A 22,364-nucleotide genomic window follows, 5' to 3' on the forward strand; every position below is an offset into this window, starting at 1 on the left:
ACTGCTGTTCTGTGCCAGAGGCTGCCTGCCCCCCCCACCAAGAAATCACAGATCGGGGGGGAGACACACAGCAGCATCGGCCAGCAGCACCAGGTGGTGTGTGCCACCCCAGGGCTGGGCACCGACCTCTAATAAGTGCTGGGCACACACGGCAAGCCCTTGAGCAAGGACAGAGATGGGGGTTACGTTATGCCTGGGCCTTAATGGATGCGAAGCACTTCCTGGTGGGAAGGGGGAAAAAGCACATGAAGTAGGAAAAAGAATCTGGGTCTAAGAAGAGAGCTGACCCTCCTCTGGGAGAATAGAGGAGGCTTGATGGCTCAGCCCTGGACTCACATGATTCAACTCACAGTGGCAGGTGCAAACTTTTCAACTTGAATTTTTAAAAAATCAACTTTATTTTTTAGAGCAGTTTTAGTTTCATGGTAAAATTGAGTGGAAGGGGGGCCGGTGCTGTGGCATAGCTGGTAAAGCAGCTCCCTGTAGTGCCAGCTTCCCATATGGGTGCTGGTTCGAGTCTCGGCTGCTCCACTTCCAATTCAGCTCTCTGTGATGGCCTGGGAAAGTAGTAGAAGATGGCCCAAGTTCTTGGGAGATCTGGAAGAAGCTCCTGGCTCCTGGGCTCAGATCAGCCCAGCTCCGGCCATTGCAGCTAGCTGGGGAGTGAACCAGAGGATGGAAGACCTCTCTCTCTCTGCCTCTCCTTCTCTGTGTGTAACTCTGACTTTCAAATAAATAAATAAATCTTTTAAAAAAAAATGAGTGGAAGGTACAGAGTCTTCCCACCCATGCCTGGCCCAACACACACACAAACCTCTCTCACTGTTGATATCTAGCACCATAGTAGTACAGTGGTTATAATTAAACACACCACTGCCAGCCAAAGTCCACAGTTCACATGAGTGTTCACTCTTGGTGATATATATTTGGGGAAATATATAACAACGTGTGTGTAACGTGGTGGCATCAGACTGAGCAGTTTCCCCACCCACAACTCCTCTGTGCTCTGCCTGCCCGTCTCTCCCTTCTCCCTAACTCCTGGTCTCCAGAATGTTGCCTTTCCAGAATGTCGTCTAGTGGAGTCGTGCAGTACGTAGCCTTTTCAGATTGGCTTCTTTCACTTGGTAATACGCATGCAGTGTTCCTCCGTGTCTTTACATGGCGTTGAGAGCTCATTTCTTTTCACTGTTGAATTCTGTCTCATTGTCTGGGTATACCACAGTTGATCAGGTATATCTGGGTATACCACAGTTGATCTGTGTACCTGGTATCTTGGTTGTTTTCAAGTTTTGGCAATAATGAATGAAGCTGATATGAGCATTCATGTGCAGGTTACTGCGTTCATATAAGTTTTCAGCTTCTCTGGGTAGTACCAAGTGCCACGGCAGCTGGACTGTGTGCTAAGAGTATGTTTAGTTTCGTAAGAAATCACCAAACTATCCTCTGAAGTGGCCGTATCATTTTGCATTCACGCCACCAGTAAATGAGTGTTTCTGTTGCTCCAGATCCTTGCCAGCACTTGGTATATTTCAACTTGAATTTTAAATTTGAAGCATCTTTTGCCTTGAGATCAATTGTACAGCATGGAATCTAACATAGCTAATAATTGAGTGCTGTATATTTCAAATTTGCTGAGAGTACATTTTAATTGTCCTCATCCCCCCAAAAAAGGCAAATATTTGAGGAGATAGCTATGTTAGTTAGCTTGTTTCAGTCATTTCACATTACATTTGAAAACCATAATATCACTTTATCCCACAAATACATACAATTACAAATTGTCCAAGAAATGGCTAAAATAATAAATATCTATCCCTCGTGAGCTGACCTCCATCTCCCGTTTGCTGGCCGTTGGATTTCTCTCACTCACGCAAACCCACATGGGAAGCGTGTGACAGCCAGCAGGATGCGTGGCCAACAGGGCAGTCATCTAGGTACCTCGAATGGCTTCTGTCAGTCTTGCTGGGCTGCATCCTCAACTCGGATCTGTGGCTTTGCTGCTGGCCAGACCTCCCTCGCTCCAATTCTCCCATTGATCATCTTTCAACAAAATGTACAGTCAGACCCAGGTCCATTCCTGCTCTTTGAAGCAAGAATGCGCTACCATTTTTGTGCCACGGACCTCTTCAGCAACTTGGTGATACCTATAGACCCTTTTTTCTTGGAACTTTTATGAGAGTTACAAAGAACTTTGTATATGAATCTATGAGATTACAAAGGAAACAAAATATAGATATCAACATATAAATTGTGGTACAGTAACATATTTGCCTATTTACTAAGACATAGTAAGTGTAACCTAAATGAGGGACTAATACTTCTGTAATTTTGAAAAGGCAATGAGTGTTAATGGTATTTCAAGGTATATGCAACAGTGGGGGCAGGCCTTGTGCTACAGTGGGTTAATCCACAACTAGGGACACCCACGTCCCATATTCAAGTGCCTGGGATTGAGTCCCATCTCTGTTTCTAGCTTCCTGTTGATGTGCATCCTGGGAAGTGGTAGATGTTGGCCTGTGTGGAGTTCCTGCCTCCTGGCGTCAGCTTGGCCCAGCCCCAACTGTTATAGCCATCGGGGGACTGAACCAGCAGATAAAAGATCTCTCTCTCTCCCTCTCTCTCTCTTTGATTTTCAAACGAATATGAATAAATTTAGACATAACTTTTTAAAAAATACATGCAAACCACTATCGTATGATTTGAAAACATTTGGAGTTTCTATTGGTAACAAAGTCACAGTATTCAAAATGGAATAAAATTCCAATCATGAGTTAAAGAAAAAAGTACGTAAGTGTACTTCATAAAGTTGGTGAAAAAATAGAATTGAAAGAAAATGCGCATTTTTTCACAAGCTTTTTTAAGGTCCTTGCTGTGTAAATTTTTCCCAGGCATGTTTATGGAGCCCCAAAATTTTACCCAGATTCAGAACTTCTGTTTTGAGTTGGTGGCTGTGACCCTTTTGCTTGTTTCTATGATATGTCGTTTTATCCTTTAACCTCTTCCTCGCTGCACATCTTGTTTGGGGAAGCCTCTCAGATTTCCCTGAATGGGTCTCCTGCTTGTAGTTCCTACCCCAAGTACCATGAGGCTCTTTTTCATAACTCACTGCATAGTTACAACATAGCACTTGTATGAATTTTCCTATTTAAAAATACTAAGCTTACTTTTCCTGATTATATAAATAATGCATGTGCATTGCAACAATGTTGAATGTAACATACTAGTGCAAGGGAACCAAAAAATCGCCAGCACCTGAGATAGCCACAGTTCACCATGGGTCAGAAAAAGCCAGCTGTCCCCCGGCATTGTGTGCTGATCCCTGCTGGTCTCCCCTGCTGGATGTAAGCCCACCGGGTGCACAAAACTTGTGGGTGTTAAAGGAACCGTAAAAACAGCAGGCCCAGGGATTGTCCGTGCAGTGGAAATGTTTGCCCTGCCAACAGAGCCTGATCTGGGACAGGATCTGGGCCATGGGGGATAAAGTTCCGGGAGGAAAAGCAAGGTTAAGTCTTCAGAAGGCAAACCCCCACGCCTGGTCTCTGGCCCATGTTAGCCAGAGGATGAGTGCTGGGTCTATCCTGGGGCCGAGCTGGGTGGGCTGGGGTGCCCCCGGGATCGTGGGTCCAGCTGCCCGCTGCCCAGGTCGGCCCCATCAGCAGGGGAGCTCAGCCTCCCTCCTGGGGATCTGCTCCCCAGCAGAGGCTTGGGGGCCTCCGGCTAAAGTGCTCCCCTTTGTATTCCCTGCAACATCTTCCGCTTGGTACCAGTCTTCGAAATCCCTGCCTTCAAACTAATCACGTGTTCTCTCCAAGTTCCGAAGCTGGCAAGTCTGCGCTGGGGAGCCAGCAGGGTCAAATTCAGGTCAGGCCTTTCCTGCAGGCTGGCATGCCTGCATGCTGCCATCACCTCTCTGTGCTTGCTTAGAGAGAGAGCACTTGGCGCTCTGGCCTCTTCTCATAAGGACACCAATCTCCTCCTCAGGGCTGCAGCTTCAGCACCCAGTCACTTCCTCAAAGCCCCTGCTGCACCTGCTGTGCTGTCGGGGTTAGGACTTCGAGCTGTGAACTTTAGGAGGACACAGACATTCAGTTCACCTCCCAAATACACCACTCTCTATTTCAGTCCCCTGTTGGTCGTCTTTACAACACATAACTACTTGTCATCTTTTATCTCTTTAAACGTGGTATGGGTCTGTCTCCCTAGCCAGGATAACAGCTCAGAGAGGGCCAGTACGCTGTCTTTTATTGTACTTCCAAGGCCACAGCATGCAGCATATCATAGGTGCCCAGGAACACTGGTTGAATTAAAACTGAATACGTGAGCGATCCTCAGACATGGTCCTCACTTGCATCACACTGGGTCTGGAACTTGGTCCCCATGCCCAGTCTCAGTGCAGAACAAAGTCTGCGGCCACGGCCACCTGACCCCGGCACGGCTTCTCCTCCTCCCCTGCCTTCACCGATCTGAACACTATCTCCCTTGGTTTTGCGTGGCTTTAGTCCACACCATGTGATTAAGAGTTCAGTGCATTTGTCGTGCTCATGACACATTTTCAAATTCGTGAAAATATGGTTGTGTACTGAAAGTGAAAGACTCAAAGCAAGACTAAATAAATGAGCAGTGACTACAAAACGATGTCTCCCAGTGACTTCCCAAGGTGGCATCATCAGCTTACCACCCCGACCGTCCATCATCAGATTCTAGTATTAGTTGTCACTTCTGTGTTAATATTTAATGTACTGGCAGCAAGTTGCACACAGCTCTAAACCAAGCTGCAGTAGCCCCTGCATTGTGATGATTGTGTTTTACCTTGTAGTAAAAATATATTTTATGTATTCTTTTTTATTTTATTTTGCTAAGTTAATTATTTATTTGCTTGAAAAGCAGAGAGAGAGGAAGGGAGAGAGAAATGTCTCCTATCCATTGGTTCAGTCCCCATAAGCCTGCAATAGCTAGGGCTGGGCCAGACCAAAGTCAGGAGCTGAGAACTCAAGTTATGTCTCCCATCTGGGTGGGAGGGACCCAATTACTTGGATCATCACCTGCTGCTTTCCAGGGTGCATGTTAGCAGGAAGCTGGAATCAGAAGCAGACCTGGCACATGAACCACACTTCAGTGTGGGATGTGGGCTTCCTAACGGAGTCTTAGACACTGCGCAAAACCCCACCCCACATTGTACACATTATTCTAAACTTGCTTGCCCACTTGGTTTGGGTTTGCAACCCACCACTTGCAAATCACTTTACTAGTTTACTGACTGTTAGTCTTCTCATGTTCAACTTGAACCAAACAAGAAAGCCATTGTTGACATCCACGGGTGTTCCATTTCCTCCGCTAAGCATGTGATCTTCTGAAGATGGGTAGAGTGCTGGCTTATTCTGTTGAGGATGCTTCTAGCTGTAAAGTAGAGTTGGTCTTTTCTAGCCATGAGTAGGAAAGAATGGAAAAAAATGGAACTGAGAGTGAACCAAACTGTTCCAGGCCACAGCAGGGATTGTACCAATAGCCATGACTGTGGCACAGGTAGCCACACATAACAATGAGAGCAAAAAAGACTAAAAGCCAAGTTCAGGCAGAGTCCAGAGGAGACCCCTACACAGACCCCACCCCACAGCTGACTTCTAGGAAACATCCTGAGATAATATCAACACATAAAGAAGGACCAGAGCTGTGGCGTAGCAGGTAAAGCCACCACCTGCAATGCTGACATCCCATATTGGCGCCGGTTCTAGTCCCGGCTGCTCCACTTCCGATCCAGCTCTCTGCTATGGCCTAGGAAAGCAGTGGAGGATGGCCCAAGTGTTTGGGCCCCTGCACCCGTGTGGGAGACCTGGAAGAAGTTCCTGTCTCTTGGCTTTGAATCTGCGCAGCTCCAGCTGTTGCAGCCATCTGGGGAGTGAACCAGCAGATGGAATATTCTCTCTCTCTTTCTCTTTCTCTCTCTGCCTCTGCCTCTCTGTAACTCTGCCTTTCAAATAAATAAATCTTTTTTAAAAAGACATAAAGAAAGAAAGTTAACTAAGGCAAGCCATCCTGCAGCCAAAACATAATGGATGTGAGGGCAGAGCCAAGAGGCCCCCGAGAAGGAGTTCAGAATGGAGAAGGGTGAGGGACAGACTAGAGGGGGACAGGGTTGCCTCGGAGGCAGCCTGGACCACACACCACACCACTGAGTCCAGTGAGCACTGGTTAGAAGTTCCCTGAGAGCAAGGATCATACAGGGGTGATGCTGACAGCCGGGCTCCTGCAGTGCCAGTCAGCAGGAGCACCGATGCCCTTCCTGCCTCGCCATGTGCTGGCCCTTCAGATGCGCCGGGGTGACAGCGGTTCACAGGAGCTCGCCACTTCTTCTTCCTCTCCCTACCTCTTCCCAGTACCTACAGTTTTACACTTTGGCAGTTGTCCTCAAAGAAAAACAGGCTAAGAATCTGTGAAACTCAAAATGGCTAATTTTGCTATGCATATGTAAGCTCTGATTTAAAGCGTTTTTTCCCTGAGGAGGAAATTAAAATGAGAATAATAGCAAAAGATGAGATCTCATAATTTTCTGTGGGTTTCAATTAATGCTATGAGAGCACCAACCTCTCCTGTCATTGTCAAGAATTAACTATAGCAGAATAAGAAGACTGAAACACAATTACAGGTATTAATATATACACATGTACATAAATTTCAAGTTTAGTATTGAAATCATTACAAATGCAAAAATTTATTGCTACCAGATATTCCTGAGTTATTTTACCAAGGGAAAAATGTGAAATTGTATATATTGAAATACGTAAATGCTCAAAAAGCCTAAATAAAAAGTTATTTTATTGATCGAAAGCTAAAATGTAAATAATTTTAAGTAGTGCATGGATGGATAGAATAGAAAATAGAAGTAGGAGGCTTAGATACCTATTTGCATTGCATATTTAAATCAAAAAAAAACAAGGGGCCAGTGTTAGGGCACAGCAGGCTAAGTAGCCTCTTAAAATGCCAGCATCCTATGTTGGTACCCCAGCTGCTTCCCTTCCAATCCAGCTTCCTACTAAAATGCCTGTGAAGGCAACAGAAGTTAGCGCGAGTACTTAGGTCTTTGCCACCCAGGTGGGAGACCAGGATGGAGTTCCCGAATCCTGGCTTCAGCCAGGAGTACGTGGCTATCCACAGTCCAGAGACATAGCCCTATTTGAATACCATTCATTTGTGAGGTTTTGTTTTTGTTTTGTTTATAAAAGCATAGGCATTTAAAGGAATCTTAGAAATGAACTGGTCTGTTTCACTCAGGGCTTTGGAGGTTGTAAGTGACAGAAGATAAATGTGATTCAGGTTCTGCTAAAGGGAAGTTCAATTGGAAGAATATCTGATTGTCTTGCTGAACCACAGGCGAGGCCTGGTCCCTGTGGGTTTCAGGAACACCTGCTGCAAATGCCACCAGAGTGATCTGTCCCTTGACTCTGCTTCCCACAGCATTGCAGCTTCTTAGACTCCAGCGGAGGAAGGCTGCCAGACAATCCCGAGCCCCACTCAACGGGCTCACCATGACAGACATGCGGACCCTTCTACCATGCAACCCCTCCCCCAAGCCCCAAGTGCGTTAGTCAGTGTGTCATCACTATAATAAAACACTAAGGCAGGCTGATTTTGTAAAGAAAAAAGGTTTATTTTCGTTCATGGATCTGGAGGCTCACAGACCAAGACTACATGGACCTCACTGGTTCAGCCTCTGGTGATGATGTTTTGTTTTAAAATGTTATCCCGGGGCCGGTGCTGTGGCGCAGCAGGTAAAGCTGCCACCTGCAGTGCCAGCATCCCTTCTGGGCACCAGTTTAAGTCCCAGCCGCTCCACTTCTGATCCAGCTCTCTGCTGTGGCCTGAGAAAGCAGTAGAAGATGGCCCAAGTCCTTGGGCCCCTGCACCCGTGTGGGAGACCCAGAAGAAGCTCCTGGCTCCTGGCTTTAGATCAGTGCAGCTCTGGCCATTGTGGCCATCTGGGGAGTGAACCAGTAGATGGAAGACCTCTCTCTCTCTCTGCCTCTCCTTCTCTCTCTGTGGAACTCTTTCAAATAAATAAATAAATCTTTTTAAAAAATGTTATCTGAGGGGCAGAGAGACGGAGATAGATAGATAGATAGATAGATAGATAGATAGATAGATAGAGCAAGCAAGCTCACATTCTCTGGTTCACTCCCCCAAATGTCTGCAATGGCCAGGAGTCAGGAGCTCAGTCCAAATCTCTCACATGGCAGGGACCCAATTACTTGAGCTATCACTGCTGCCTCCCAGGGTGTGCATAGTAGGAACCTGGAGCTGGAGTGGCCCTGAGTGACAGACCCAAGCACTTGGATGCAGGATGTACTTGTCCTAATTGACAAGTAGGTCAGATGCCTGCCCCATGGTCATGGTGTTCTTGTTGGTAGAGTTTTGAAGTGGCACAGGGCCTCACATGACAAGAGACAGGGAGTGTGCCTAAACATTTATATGTCTCTAACTTTCATTATAGAGCCAGCAGGATTCTGCCACTGGGGCTGTATCCCAGCCACCTAATCCAATCTAATGCCTTCTCAAAGGCCCACCTCAAACACCATAACTGACTTAAGTGTTTACCTTCTTAGTACCATTATTGTAAGACTTTGGGGACTAAATTTCTGCATTAGTTTGTGTGCCAAATCACATCCAAACCAAACCACCAAGAAAGGACTCTGATTGGCCCAAGTTGATTTGGGTGCCATTCCTGCACCAATCAACTGGGGTCAGAGAGGTGGAGTTATATTAAAACACACACACACACACACACACACACTCACACACCAGGACTGGTGTCATGGTTTAGCAGGTAAAGCACCACTTACTCTGCTAACATCCTGTATGGGTACCAGTTTGTGTCCCGGCTGCTCCACTTCCAATCCAACTGCCTGCTAGTGGCCTGGGAAAACAGTAGGAGATGGCCCCAAGTGCTTGGCTCCCTGAAACCCACGTGGGAGACCCGGAAGAAGCTTCTGGCTCCTGGCTTCAGCCTGGCCCAGCCCTGGCCATTGTGACTATCTGGGGAGTGAACCAGTGGATGGAAGAGCTTTTTCTTTCTGTTTCCCTTTCTCTCTAACTCTGACTTTCAAATAAATAAATCTTAAAAAAAATGGTAGTCCCAATAGTAGAGGGGTTGGAGAGAAACCATTCCCAGAAGAAAGGGGAAGGTGATAGGAAGGAGCCGCGGGCTCACGGCTGCCTCACTCACTGCCGCTCCTTCTGAGGAATCCTCATGGCTGGCTGTGCAGCCGCAGGAAGGGGAGGAGGGCAGGGGGGAGCTGCGTGCTGGGAGGAGTCGAGGCACTTACACAGCTACCCAGTGTCTTGCTGGAGTTCTCACTCCACCAGTCTTCCTGCTGTCTAAGTTTGCCTCGTTTTCTTTTGGGGGATGTCCAGCTGAGATGGAAATCCCCCTGTTGCTCTCCTCGATGGTCACTTCCGGGGGCCCTCCCTGAATCAAGTTGGATGATTATCACAGTAACAGCTGACTGAGAGAGAGGACCAAGGCTGTTCTGTGTGCACCCACTCATCCAACCTCCCAGCAGCCCTATGGAGGGATTCATAACGTTAGCATTTCCATTTTGCAGATGAGAAACTGAGACTCCAAGAAGCTAATTAACTTGTCTGAAGTCATGGAGTTGGAAAGAGATGGAGGTAGGACACGAACCCAGGGTAGCCTGGCTGGAATCCTTTCTTCTTGAAAAAAAATTAATTTAATTTGTTTATTTGAGAGGCAGACACACAGAGAGAAACAGGGAGAGAGAGAGAGAGAGAGAGAGAGAGAGAGAGAGAGAGAGAGAGAGAGAAATGCTGGTTTATTCCCCAGATGCCAGCAACTGCTAGGGCTGGGCAAGACTGAAGCCAGGAAACTGAAACTCAGCCCAGGTCTCCCATGTGGGTGGCAGGGCTGAAATTTTTGAGCCATTGTCTAATGCCTCCCACGGTGTGCAATAGCAGGAAGCAGGAAGCAGGAGTGAACCCGGAACTTGAACCCAGGCACTGTGACAGAGGGTGTAGGATGCAGCAGCCATGCCAAACAGCCACCTGGAGACCTTGCCCTTAAACACTTCCCAGATAAACACTTCCAGCCTGTGGCTGCCTGCACTGAGCCCTGGTCTGCTCTGGGTCTCTTTGGATGCCTGTGGACCTCAGTGGCAGCTCTTCTCTGGAGCCACTGGCAGCCTGTGTCAGACCAAGCCACCTCCACCTCTGCTCCCCAGCTGTGGCCAGGATGCTCTCCACCCTCCTGTCTGGCTACTCCTTCCTGATCTGCAGTTTCTGCCTCAGGCTGTTTTTGACAGGCGCTGCTGCTGCTGCTGCTGCTGCTGCTGCTGCTCCTGGGGCTGTGTCTACCCTCCTGCTGCTCTGCCTGGATGAAGGCTTTGTTCCCTAAACATGAAGGAAGCCTTGCTCGCTGATTCAGGTGACAGGTTCTCCTTCAAAGAACCTAAGCAAAGGGACAAAGGTCACAGCCCCCGAACAGACTCACGTAGACCCCTCTTTCCCTGCCATAGACACAGACCTGGGCCACTGACCGATATGCGAGGGAGGGGCACTTCAACCCTCCCTGTCTCAGCTGAAGTCTCAGACCTTCAGAGTTGCCCACAGCCTTTTTCTCCCATCCATGGGGGATCAGGTATATTCTTCCTAGCTTAGATGAATGAAGAGTCCTGGTCTCACTAGCCTCATGATCTTTGACAAGTAAGTTCTTAGTCACTGCTCTCTGCCTTGGTTTTTCTCATGTATAAAATAAGGGTATTAATATTGCCTCAAAAGCTTGCTGAAAAGATTAAATGAGATACTGTGTTAAAGATCATAGCAGAGTGCCTAGCATAAAATAAATGTCAACAAGTGATGATGATGATGATGACAACAATTTTAGAGTCTTAACCCTGGGAATCTGACATTTGGGCCCTGAAATGTCTACAGTTTGGTGCAGGGTGTCAGGGTGGCTTACAGGAATAGGATTGCTCATGACCTAGAACTTGCTTTGATCCCCCTTCAGTCAAGGCAGAAAGCAGGTTTGGTATCTCAGAGTCTGGGGAAGTGTGGCAGGAAGGAGAAGGGACCCCACGTCCACAGCTGGCACTAACACAGACAAGGCTGTCTGTGACCCTCCATGCCCCTCTCTTCCATCGTGCAATCTCCCTCCCCTGCACACCTTGCTGCCACTGCTGTCTGCCTCCCTGTCAGGACTGCACCATGTTCATTTCCATCTGGTATCACTTGCCCTCTGTCCAAGTTCCCCTCTGCTGAGGATCAGCCACAGCAAAGCAAAGTGTGCCCTGGAAATGTGCAATGTTCTCACATCCCCGCTCCCATGTCCCCCCCAGCCACTCCCATTCATTCCACCTCCAGCTATTTTAGCTATTTAACTATTTGTTAAATTTTAAAACAATGTATATTTATTTATTTGAATTTTTATTTATTGCCACTTTATTTGAAAGGCAGAGAAAGAGAAGCATAGAGCTTCCATCTGCTGGTTCACTCCTCACAGGCCAGACTGAAGCCAGGAGCCTAGAATTTGATCCCAGGCTGGGCATGTTTGGCAGGGAACCAACTTAAGCCATCTCCTGCTGGCTCCCAGGGTGTGCATTAGCAGGAAGCTGGAATCAGGAGCAAAGCTAGGACTTGAATCCAGACAGTGAACATGGGATGCAGTCCCACATGGTGCTGCACCAGACACTTAACCTCTGCCTTTTGTTAACATTTTAACCCCCCCTCCCCATCTTGCTTCAGGCCCCAAGTCTAGGAGCTGTTTCTGATTCCTGTGATTGATAAAGGGCTGTATTTTGTACTCTGGGCCACACTCAGAGGAAAGAGCCAAGTGGTCAGCCCCTCCACAGGTGGAGACAAATGTGGAGACACCCATGAGCTGGCACTTCAAGGGTGCACAAAAGACGTCAGTGTCCTGACTTTACTGCATGATCAAAACTCTGCTTTAAAATAAGTGGCGGCTGCAAAATCCCTAGAGACCTAATTTGAAACTACGCCCCCCTTGCCGTTTTATGGTCAGGAAGCACACCAGCCGTTACAGGGCGGTCTGTGATTCCCCTCCCTCCAAGATAGCTGGACCCCTAGGTGAGTATAGGATCCGCTGAGCCCTGCCCCCCACCCCCACTCCCACCCTGAGAGTGGACTTGGAGCGCACTTCCCTGTTTCTTTCCAGGAACCCTAAAGTCCTTAAGGGGACAGAACTTGGGGTAGTATCTAGAAAAAAAAATTACACAGATGCGGTTCTTGAGACAGAAAAACAAAGAAGGAATGACAGGGAAGAAATGATGGAAAGAAAAGGGCAGGGGAATCCGAAAGTGCCCGTCAGGAGGGAGGGAGGGAGGATTGCAGGACACCCCCAGCCCCTTCGGCCCCCCAAAATAAAGAAGAGGCAAGGTAGGGGGGAGGGGACAACACGGTCGGTGTGTGGGGAGAGAGGGCCCCAGACACGGGCAGGCTGGAAGAACAGGCGGAGTAAGCCAGCAGGCGGGCGGGGGAATCCCAGAACACCCTGTTTACAAAAAGGCCCTGGAAATTCCAAAAGTGACTTCAGAGATTCAGATCCGGACTCGGGAAAGGTCCCCACGCCAACAGGCTGCGGGTGCGTTTCGACCGAGTGCCGCCGATGTTCTATCTGGACCGCAGGAAATTCTCCCTGGCCTTGAACAGAAGCTTCGCGATCTCAGATCTCGGCGGTCCTGAATTATCTCGCACGTGGCTCCGCCCGGCGGCCCCCTCCGGAAGGCGCAGAGCTCCGCCCCGCCCGCCCGCCCGCGACTCCCTGGCTTTGTCCTCTCGCCGGGTCTCCGCATTGTTCTCCCCGCGCGGGCGGGAGCTGGGCGGGGGCGCCCCCGCCCGAGCCCCGCCCCTCCGCCCCGGATCCAGAGCCCCCGAGCCGGCCCAGGGCCACGCGGGGCTGGGGTCCTGCGGGCAGCCTCGGCCTGGGGCTCGGAGCTCGGGACTCGGGGCAGGGACGCCATGACGCACCCTGTCGGCTTTGGCACACTTCTCCTTCTATTCATAGACACTCGCGGCCGCAGCTCCGGCTCCCGCTGGCTCCGCGGCGCTCCGTCGTGAATCCAAGCTCGAATGGAGGCTGCCAGGGCACAGCGAGAGTGACGAGCGCTGTGCATCCGTGGCTAAGTCCCATAGTAACTGCAGGCTTCGTGATCCTTTGCTGGCACAAGGAGTCCCCCGGTTTTCTAAAGCTTTAAGACCTACACAACTTTATTTTACTTGCCTCCTTAACGTGCCAAATAAATTCGTCTCTTGTGAGTTCCTGAAATATTCGCCAAGAATTTGCTCCAGCTGGATTAGACTTAAACCCATTAAATTCAAGGAAAGGAGATCTCTAGCTAGCTTTCTGTATTCGCCCAAACCCAGCAATTCTAGCGGTAGAATTTATTTGGAAAAGGGAACATACAAAGGGAAAATACCGCAAGTTTCCAACAAAAGCAGAATTTGTCTTAGGGTGGTTGTTTTTTAATTGTGGCTTTTGGATAGCGACTTTTTGTCTTTAGATCTCCACCATCCATATAATTATAGGTGATTAAAAATAATTCTTACCTAGTTTCATTAACATGTACAGTAATTAAAACAGGGGATTTTTAAAAACTGTAATTCATTTCTCATAATTTGCTTGTTTGTGCTGCACTCAACACTACAGAGGAAGCCTGATGATTATCTTTCCTCTTGGTTTTCTATTCAGTTTCACTTTCTAAACTCCAGAAACTTTGGTGGACTGCCTTTTCAGTTTATTAAGACAAAGATTGGATGTACACGTGAAGATACGGGTTTGCTTTAAAAGCTTAGCTAACCACAGCTTGGTTGCCACACAGGTAATTCTGTGACCACAGACTTGAGCAGAGTAATATACAATGTGCCCGTCTTGCTAACACCTCCTCTGTGAAGTGGGGATGTCTATAATAACAGTGATATTAACATGGTTTTGCTGTGGCAAGCCCTGTGCCCTGCTCTGTATAAGTATTTAAGTCAAAGAACAACCACTAATAACAATGGTTATGATGCATTATGAAATACCTATTTGAAGGTGCATGGTTGACTCTTGATGTTTGTAGAATTTCTTTGGATTACTGCTATTTTAGAAGTTTACTAGAAGAGAGCACGAGAGACTGAGTTAGCTCTCATTCTCAACACTCTTTTTAGCCTAGCTCAAACTAATCTATAAGTCATCAGAGACATGCTTTCCCCAAAGCTAGAATGATGCTAACAGTATTTTAAAAATTGTGTGAGAGGCGTATAAAAATCCCATCTGCTGGTCCACTCCCCAAAGACTCAAAACAGCCAGGACAGGGCCTGGCTGGAGCTAGGAGTCAAGAACTCCATCTGGGTCTCCCATGTGGGTGGCAAGAACACAAGTACTTGAGCCCTCACTTGCTGTGTCCCAGGGTCTGCATGGGTCAGGATGCAGGAGTCAGGAGCTGGAGCCAAGCATTGATCTTCAATACAGGATATGGGTATCTTAGCCACTGTCTAAACACCACCCCACTGTCAGCATTTTTATTTATTATTTGTTAAAGGCTTATGTATTTTATTTGAAAGAAAAATAGAGAAAGATATCTTTCATCCACTAGTTCACTCCCCAAATGGCCACAGCAGCCTAGGCTGGGCCAGGCTGATGCCAGGAGCTAAGAACTCCATCTGGGTCTCTGACATGAGTGGCAGCTGCCCAAGACTTGGGCCATCAGCCACTGCTTTACCAGACCTATTAGCAGGGAGCTGGATGGGAAGTGGAGCAGCTGGGACTTGAACCTGCACTCTGATACAAGATGCTGGAATTACAAGTGGTAGCCTAACCTGTTGTGCCATTATGGTGGCCCTTTTCAGTGTTTTAAAGAAGACACTCTTGTTCATGTTTTTCCACTCTTGTGCTGTAGCATATTATGAACGGGAGTAATGGCCAAGTTAAAGGTCTGTTGAGTATCCATTATAAAATAATGATTTAAAGAGACTTAGAGCTCAACCATTTTACCTTACACTAGACTGTAACTTAAAACAAAGACCTGTTTATTAGAATCCATATATCCTGCAATTGCTTGCTATACTAGAGATCAAGTGGTTAGATTTCAAAATGTTCCAGTGACATAATGTGTAGAAGTGTTTCTGCCTCTGTTGTGCAGTGCAGAAACCCAGGCATTGAGATAGACCAGGGTTGGACGGGGGTTGTACCGGAAATAAGCCATATGATTTGTTTTCAGTTTGTTGCAGGTGTTTCTTACATAAGTTCATGAAAATGTGTGCTGTCCCTGCTCAGTAGCACAAGACTGGGTGCAGGATTGATGTGCTGGGGCGGCTTCCTTCAAGCACCCAACACTGGTGTGTTGTGATGAAGACAGTGACAAAGATAAGGAGGAGGACTTTGAGGAGGAGGGGAAGGAGGAAGAGGAGAGACATCTTTGAACAAATGGAAATGCTTGGGATTTACATGTATAAGCATTAATGTACATAAAGCACTTGGCAGGAATCTGCCAGACAAAGTGGCTCTGAATAGAATTATTACTAGAATGGGGACAGACTTAGAATAGTCTCTTGGGTTACAAGTTGTGTCCTGTGGAGAGGCTGCCCACTACCTATACGCCATTTTCTTAAGAACTGCTGAGTCCTTGTGCAGTGTGTCCCACTTTTGAGTATCACCAAAGTTATACTTTAATGACTTGTACTCTTTCCATGCACTGGCTGCACTATTATTTATACAAAGATTTTAAAAGATTAATTCAGGCTCACTTTCCTTTCTACTTTAGCTTTGCTTTGCTTTAAGCATTGTTCATAGCTTGCAGGTGTCAGTGATATACAAATATATAGCATATGTGAGTAGATTAATAGTGTATGCCTATAATATTAGAATAAAAATGCTTGTGAACCTGCCTAAAATATCCCATGTAGCATGTTCCCCAGTTAGGGTACAGGAAAGGTGAAATCTCAATGGAACTGTTGGTTCTTGAGGGTATTGCCATAATTCGAAGAGGCCCCTGTGATGAACTTGGCAGCTGATTCTCCTCATAGATTTGTGTTGACGACACTGCTTGGAAAGCTGGGTGTGCAACAGCCCTCACACTACAGGCAGAAGCAGGCAGCCCCTTTCAGAGAGGGGCTTTTCCAGCCCCTGGCCACGCACCATTAGACCTGCTCTAGTTTCATGTCTGTCTGTCTGTGTTCTAGTGTATGAATATGAGCTTCTATGGTTGGCTGCTTTTGAGCAAAAAGATTCAACCCCATGCATAGTGAAGAAGTCAGGTGTTTTCTGAGGAGAAGCTGGTTTGTGTAGCCTGTGGGGCAAAACCTCAGGATACAGATGAATGAGGCTGGGGAAAACCTTACATTTTGCAACTGACCTAAGATATATAGGCCAGTAGTATATCATGCATACAAAAGAATATTTTAAAAGGTGGTGTTCAGTTTTCAAAATAATCCTAAATCGATACTTGCAGGTCTACCACCCAGCTTAAGAAGTCTAACATTACTAGCCCCCCTGAAGCCACTATATGTTTGTTTCTGAACACATTTACTGCCCTGGCCCCATCTCAGGAGCCACCTTCCTGAATTCTGTCTTTCTCCGTAGCTGTAATACCTGGCTATGTATTGCTGGGGAACATGGTACTGTTTTGCTTGCTTGGGGACTATATCTAGATGGACTCTTTGGTGACTTGTTTTTTTTTTTTCCTTTAACACTATCTTTTTGAGTCCCAGACAATCCCTTCCTTTTTCTTCCCCTTGCAAACCTCCAGCATAGATCCTGCTGGATTCTTGCATTTAATCTCTTGACCAGGTCTTCCAGAACTCATGGTGCAAGCCAGCACCAAATAGTCACATTCAAAAGCAGAGTTGAGGCCGGCGCCGCGGCTCACTAGGCTAATCCTCCACCTTGCGGCGCCAGCACACTGGGTTCTAGTCCTGGTCGGGGCGCCGGATTCTGTCCCGGTTGCCCCTCTTCCAGGCCAGCTCTCTGCTGTGGCCAGGGAGTGCAGTGGAGGATGGCCCAGGTACTTGGGCCCTGCACCCCATGGGAGACCAGGAGAAGTACCTGGCTCCTGCCATCGGATCAGCAGGGTGCGCTGGCCATTGGAAGGTGAACCAACGGCAAAAAGGAAGACCTTTCTCTCTGTCTCTCTCTCTCTCACTGTCCACTCTGCCTGTCAAAAAAAAAAAAAAAAAAAGCAGAGTTGAATTCAAAATCCTTTTCTAGAAGCATATGCAGTGGTATGAGAAATTCTATATATTATTACATTTTACAAATCACCTGGGACCAAAATTTCAACAGTGGCTCACTTTGGACAGTAAGATTATAGATAGCATAAATTTTTCCTTTGTGATTTTCTATATTTCTCAAGTTTTCGGTGGATTGAATGAAGCTTTTGAAGCAGCGTACGAGTCATTCCTGCTGTTATTCTCCACATCCCAGAGGTTTCCAGGTTTTTACCTGTTTGGGGGCGGGGTGGGAGGCTGAGGAACAACAGCAGGACTCCGAGTCCCTGTCCTTGGAGACATATTTGCATCTAGAGCCCCTGGCTTTCTCCCCCAGCCTCAGTCCAGAGCATCAATATCTTGTGGGTGGCAGGGTAACCTGTCTGGCCCTTTATCTGTTCTTCCAAACAGGGCCAAAGTCACCTGTGCAGGAGTATAGGGCCTCAGAAGGGCGGGAGTTTGGTTTAATGCTAGGCTGTGCTGTGTTGTAAGTCATAATTTTATTTCCAAGCCCAGGATTTGTAGTGAAGTTCACTGGTACAATGGAGCAGAGGGAATTTGCATCAGATGTGTGCCTGCTTTTCCTTGATGCTCAGAATTGTGTTTTTCCCCAGGAGCATAGAATTCTGGTTGTCCCATGAAGCCTGAGACTTTGGAGATGAGAGTCATTTTTGATTGAGAAGTGCAGGTACTGACAGCCCCAAGAGGCCATGCTTTCCTTTAAAATCAGAACTTGGTTTGAAGGCAGAGAAAGGGCAAAGGCATTCTAAGCAACATGAATGACCAAGGAATCCTGTCACATCTTCTCTTACTTGTGATATTGCCCTGTATTACATCTGCTGAATGTGAAGGCACAGAAGAAAGGGAAACACGGGGCAACCTGTGGTTCTTTCTCCAGTCAGTCCTTCCTTACTCTTCAGTAAGCTGAGGGCAGAATACTGCAAGGATGCACAGGTATCAGAAGTGAAATGGGGGTGGGCATTGGCGTAGCTATTAAGATACCTCTGTCTCACATCTGAGTGTCCTGGTTGGAATTTTGTCTCTGCTTCCTGATTCCAGCTTCCTGCTAATTCAGACCTTGGGAGAGAGAAATGATGGCCCAAGTGGTTGGGTTCCTGCCACCCACATGGGAGACCTGGATTGAGTTCCTCCTGACTCCTGATTTTGGTGGGGCCCAGCCATTGAGGACCTGTGAGAGTGAAGTAGTAGACAGAAACTCTGTTTCTCTCTGTCTCATAAATAAACAAATAAATGAAATAAAAATCATTGAAGTTGTGTAACAAGTTAACTCTTCTGGCAAGGAGATACATGGGGCTGGCTTTCTCCTTGTAGCACAACAGGTTACAGTCACTGTCTGCATCCCTGCCATCCCATATCAGAGCACCGGTCCTGGCTGCTCCACTTCCAATCTGGGTCCCTGCTAATGCACCTGGGAAAGCAGCAGAAGATGGCCCACGTGCTTGGGTTCCCACCACCAAGGTAAGAAACTTAGATGGAGTTCCCGGCTCTTGGCTTTGGCCTGGCCCAGCCCTGGGTGCTTCAGCCATTTGGAGAGGGAACAAGTGGATAGAAGATCAATCTCTCTCTCTCTCTCTCTCTCTCTCTCTCTCCCCCCCCCTTCCCCTCTCCTCTCTCCTCCTCCGTCCCTCTCTCCCTCCCTCCCTCTCTCTTACTCTGCCTTTCAAATAAATAAATACAATACAATACAAACTATAAAACAGAAGTTGGATCACCTCAGTGACTCCCTATGTAAGTTAAATGCTCTTAAGATTGAATTTTTTTAAGATTTATTTATTTATTTGAGAGGCAGAATTACAGAGAGAGGGAGAGACAGAAAGAGAGAGTTTTCCATCTGCTGGTTTACTCCACAAACATCTGCAATGGCTGGAGCTGGGCCGATCTGAAGCCAGGAGCCAGGAGCTTCTTGTAGGTCTCCCATGTGGGTGCAGGGACCCAAGCACTTGGGACATCTTCTACTGACTTCCTGAGTTCTAGCAGAGAGTTGGATCAGAAGTGTAGCAGCCAGGATTCCAACTGGTGCCCATATGGGATGCCAGTGCCAAAGGCAGAGGTTTAACCTACTGCACCACGGCACTGGCCCCTTAAGTTTGACTTTAAACCTGGTATTTTGCAAAATAAAAATGAACAATAAATTTCAAGCTAATCATTTAAAATGTTGATTCTTGACTACTTAGAATGCTATTAAATAAACAATGGAACACACACACGCACACACACACACACACAGACACCCCATGACATGTTCGGAGACAGACTGCAGAAAGAAGGGAAATCCTTCACAGTCCAGCCCTTAAACAGCTCTTTCCCTGCTGTGCCTCACAAGTTAGGGAGCTGGCCATGTGTCTACTGCTAATTTTTCTGTTACATTTTAGCTTAGATAACTTGTGTGTTCTTATTTATTTATTTATTTAGACAGGCAGAGTGGACAGTGAGAGAGAGAGAGACAGAGAGAAAGGTCTTCCTTTTCCATTGGTTCACCCCACAATGGCCACCATGGCCGGCGCACCACGCTGGTCTGAAGCCAGGAGCCAGGTGCTTCTCCTGGTCTCCCATGCGGGTGCAGGGCCCAAGCACTTGGGCCATCCTCCACTGCACTCCCAGGCCACAGCACAGAGCTGGGCTGGAAGAGGGGCAACCGGGACAGAATCCGGCGCCCCGAAGGGGATTAGAACCAGGGGTGCCGGCGCCGCAGGTGGAGGATTAGCCTATTGAGCCATGGCACCGGCTTGTGTATTCTCTTAACCTGTTGCCTCTGCTGTGAGTTCGTAAAGTCCATTTCAAAAACTGCAAATCAAGACCTGACTCTTTTCTTTCTTTTAAAGTCTCTACTGTGCAATATCTTCACCCAGAGGAAATGGACTGGAATATATGGAAAGCAGGGAAAGCCATGCTGGTTAATACCTCAAATTACAGTTCCCTGTATTAAAAAATAAAAGCAGAAAAAAATCTAGTAAGTATAAACTCCTTGGAGGCAAGGACTTTGTCTCTTCCCTGTGGGTTTATTGTAGACCTCTCCTTGTTTCTTATAATTGGAACTTAAGAGCTGTTTGTACTTTCCTCCAACAAGTGTTTGGTTAAATCTAAAACACTCTTGGGGCTGGCACTGTGGTGTAGCAGGTAAAGCCACTGCCTGCATTGCCAGCATCCCATATGAACCTCAGTTCAAGTCCCAGCTGTTCTGCTTCCAATCCAGCTCTCTGCTATGGCTTGGGAAAGCAGTAGAAGATGGCCCAAGTCCTTGGGACCTGCACCTTCATCAGAGACCGGAAGAACCTCGTGGCTCATGACTTCAGATTGGCAGAGTTCCAGCCATTGCAGCCATTTGGGGAGTGAACCCATGGATGGAAGATACCTCTCTCTCCCTCTCCCTCTCCCTCCCTCCCTCTCTCCCTCCCTCCCTCTCTCTCTGCCTCTGCCTCTGCCTCTCTCTAACTCTGCCTTTCAAGTAAATAAATAAAATCTTAAAAAAAAAAAGCTATCAAGAAAGTGAAAAGACGACCCACAGAAAAATACTCAAAACCATGTTAAATATGTCTGAAATATGTAAAAGAACTCTGAAAAGGCAACAATGGGAATAATTCAATTAAAGAACAGGTCAACAAAGAAGGAGGTACCTTTCTCTGAAGGGAGGAGACAACTTCCACTTTGACTATGACCTTGTCTAAATATGATCAGAGTCAGTGAACTCAAAAGGCTTCCATAGCCTTGGCAACTCATGCATGACAAGAGCCTAGGGTGATTACTGATGCCATAAACAAGCGTGTCAAATTGTTAAGTCAACAACAGGAGTCACTGTGCACTTACTCCTCATGTAGGATCTCTATCCTTAATGTGCTGTACATTGTGATTTAATGCTATAACTAGTACTCAAACAGTATTGTTCACTTTGTGTTTCTGTGTGGGAGCAAACTGTTGAAATCTTTACTTAATATGTGCTAAACTGATCTTCTGTATATAAAGAGAATTGAAAATGATTCTTGATGTGAATGGAAGGGGAGAGGGAGCAGGAAAGGGGAGGGTTGCGGGTGGGAGGGAAGTTATGGGGGGGAGCCATTGTAATCCACAAGCTGTACTTTGGAAATTTATATTCATTAAATAAAAGTTTTTTTTTTTTTTTTAGATTCTTTTTTTTTTTTTTTTTTTTTTTGACAGGCAGAGTGGACAGTGAGAGAGAGACAGAGAGAGAAAGGTCTTCCTTTGCCGTTGGTTCACCCTCCAATGGCCGCCGCTGCAGCCGGCGCACCGCGCTGATCCTGGCAGGAGCCAGGAGCCAGGTGCTTTTCCTGGTCTCCCATGGGGTGCAGGGCCCAAGCACCTGGGCCATCCTCCACTGCACTCCCTGGCCATAGCAGAGAGCTGGCCTGGAAGAGGGGCAACCGGGACAGAATCCGGCGCCCCAACCGGGACTAGAACCCGGTGTGCCGGCGCCGCAAGGTGGAGGATTAGCCTATTGAGCCACGGCGCCGGCTTATATTCATTAAATAAAAGTTTAAAAAAAATTCTAAAGCACTCTTTTCATCGCACTGTTCAAATTCTCAGACATGGTCACAGGCTCCGTATTTGTCTTATCCTATAAACTGAAACTCTTAGCCAGGTACTTATGGCTCAATAATCTGGGCTCAGTCTACTTTTCCAAGTACCTGTCCCAAGACCCTTAGAACTCAGTAGGTAATTAGGGAGCAGATCTGGCAGAACTGACCTCACTGCTGCTAGAAGTTACAGAAACCACAGACAATAAACTACTAGCCCTTTCAAGGCTAGGTTAATGACACAGATGCACGGTAACAGTGTCACCCCAGTGTCGGGAGCTAGCGACAAGAGGCACAGACTCTAAATGGGACTGGTAAGAGATGTGATCCTGGGGCCGTCCTCTCTGCAAGATCATACTCCGGCTTCTGCAGAACTCAGGGACCCATAGCTAGCTAAACAGCTGCCTGCAGCCACTGCACAGCCCACTAGGAAAAGGGTGTGGACAGCCAAGCCTAACTTGGCATGCTTTTCTGTAGAGCTCCCTACCTGGGCTCAGGCAAGGGCTAGGAGATTGTAGCCATTACCAAGGGTCAGAATTTAGCATGCTCGTAATGAGCCATTAAAGAAAGCTTCGGGCACAGACAGGCTTTTAAAGCAGTGTAATACAG

The 22,364-nt window shown here is 47.3% G+C and overlaps 1 long non-coding RNA gene across 2 annotated transcripts in view; it reads left to right on the top strand.

The window, feature by feature from the left end:
• LOC103347664 (uncharacterized) overlaps positions 1–20,165 on the top strand; it is a 29,854-nt gene extending 9,689 nt beyond the window's left edge. For both annotated transcript variants that reach the window (XR_007916206.2, XR_007916205.2), the window contains exons 4-5: positions 9,597–9,663; positions 20,049–20,165. This is a non-coding gene — a long non-coding RNA (uncharacterized lncRNA). The remainder of the gene's footprint in view (positions 1–9,596; positions 9,664–20,048) is intronic.
• The last annotated feature ends 2,199 nt before the right edge of the window (positions 20,166–22,364 follow it).

This window comes from Oryctolagus cuniculus, chromosome 2 (assembly GCF_964237555.1).
Source record: "Oryctolagus cuniculus chromosome 2, mOryCun1.1, whole genome shotgun sequence".
NCBI lineage: Eukaryota > Metazoa > Chordata > Mammalia > Lagomorpha > Leporidae > Oryctolagus > Oryctolagus cuniculus.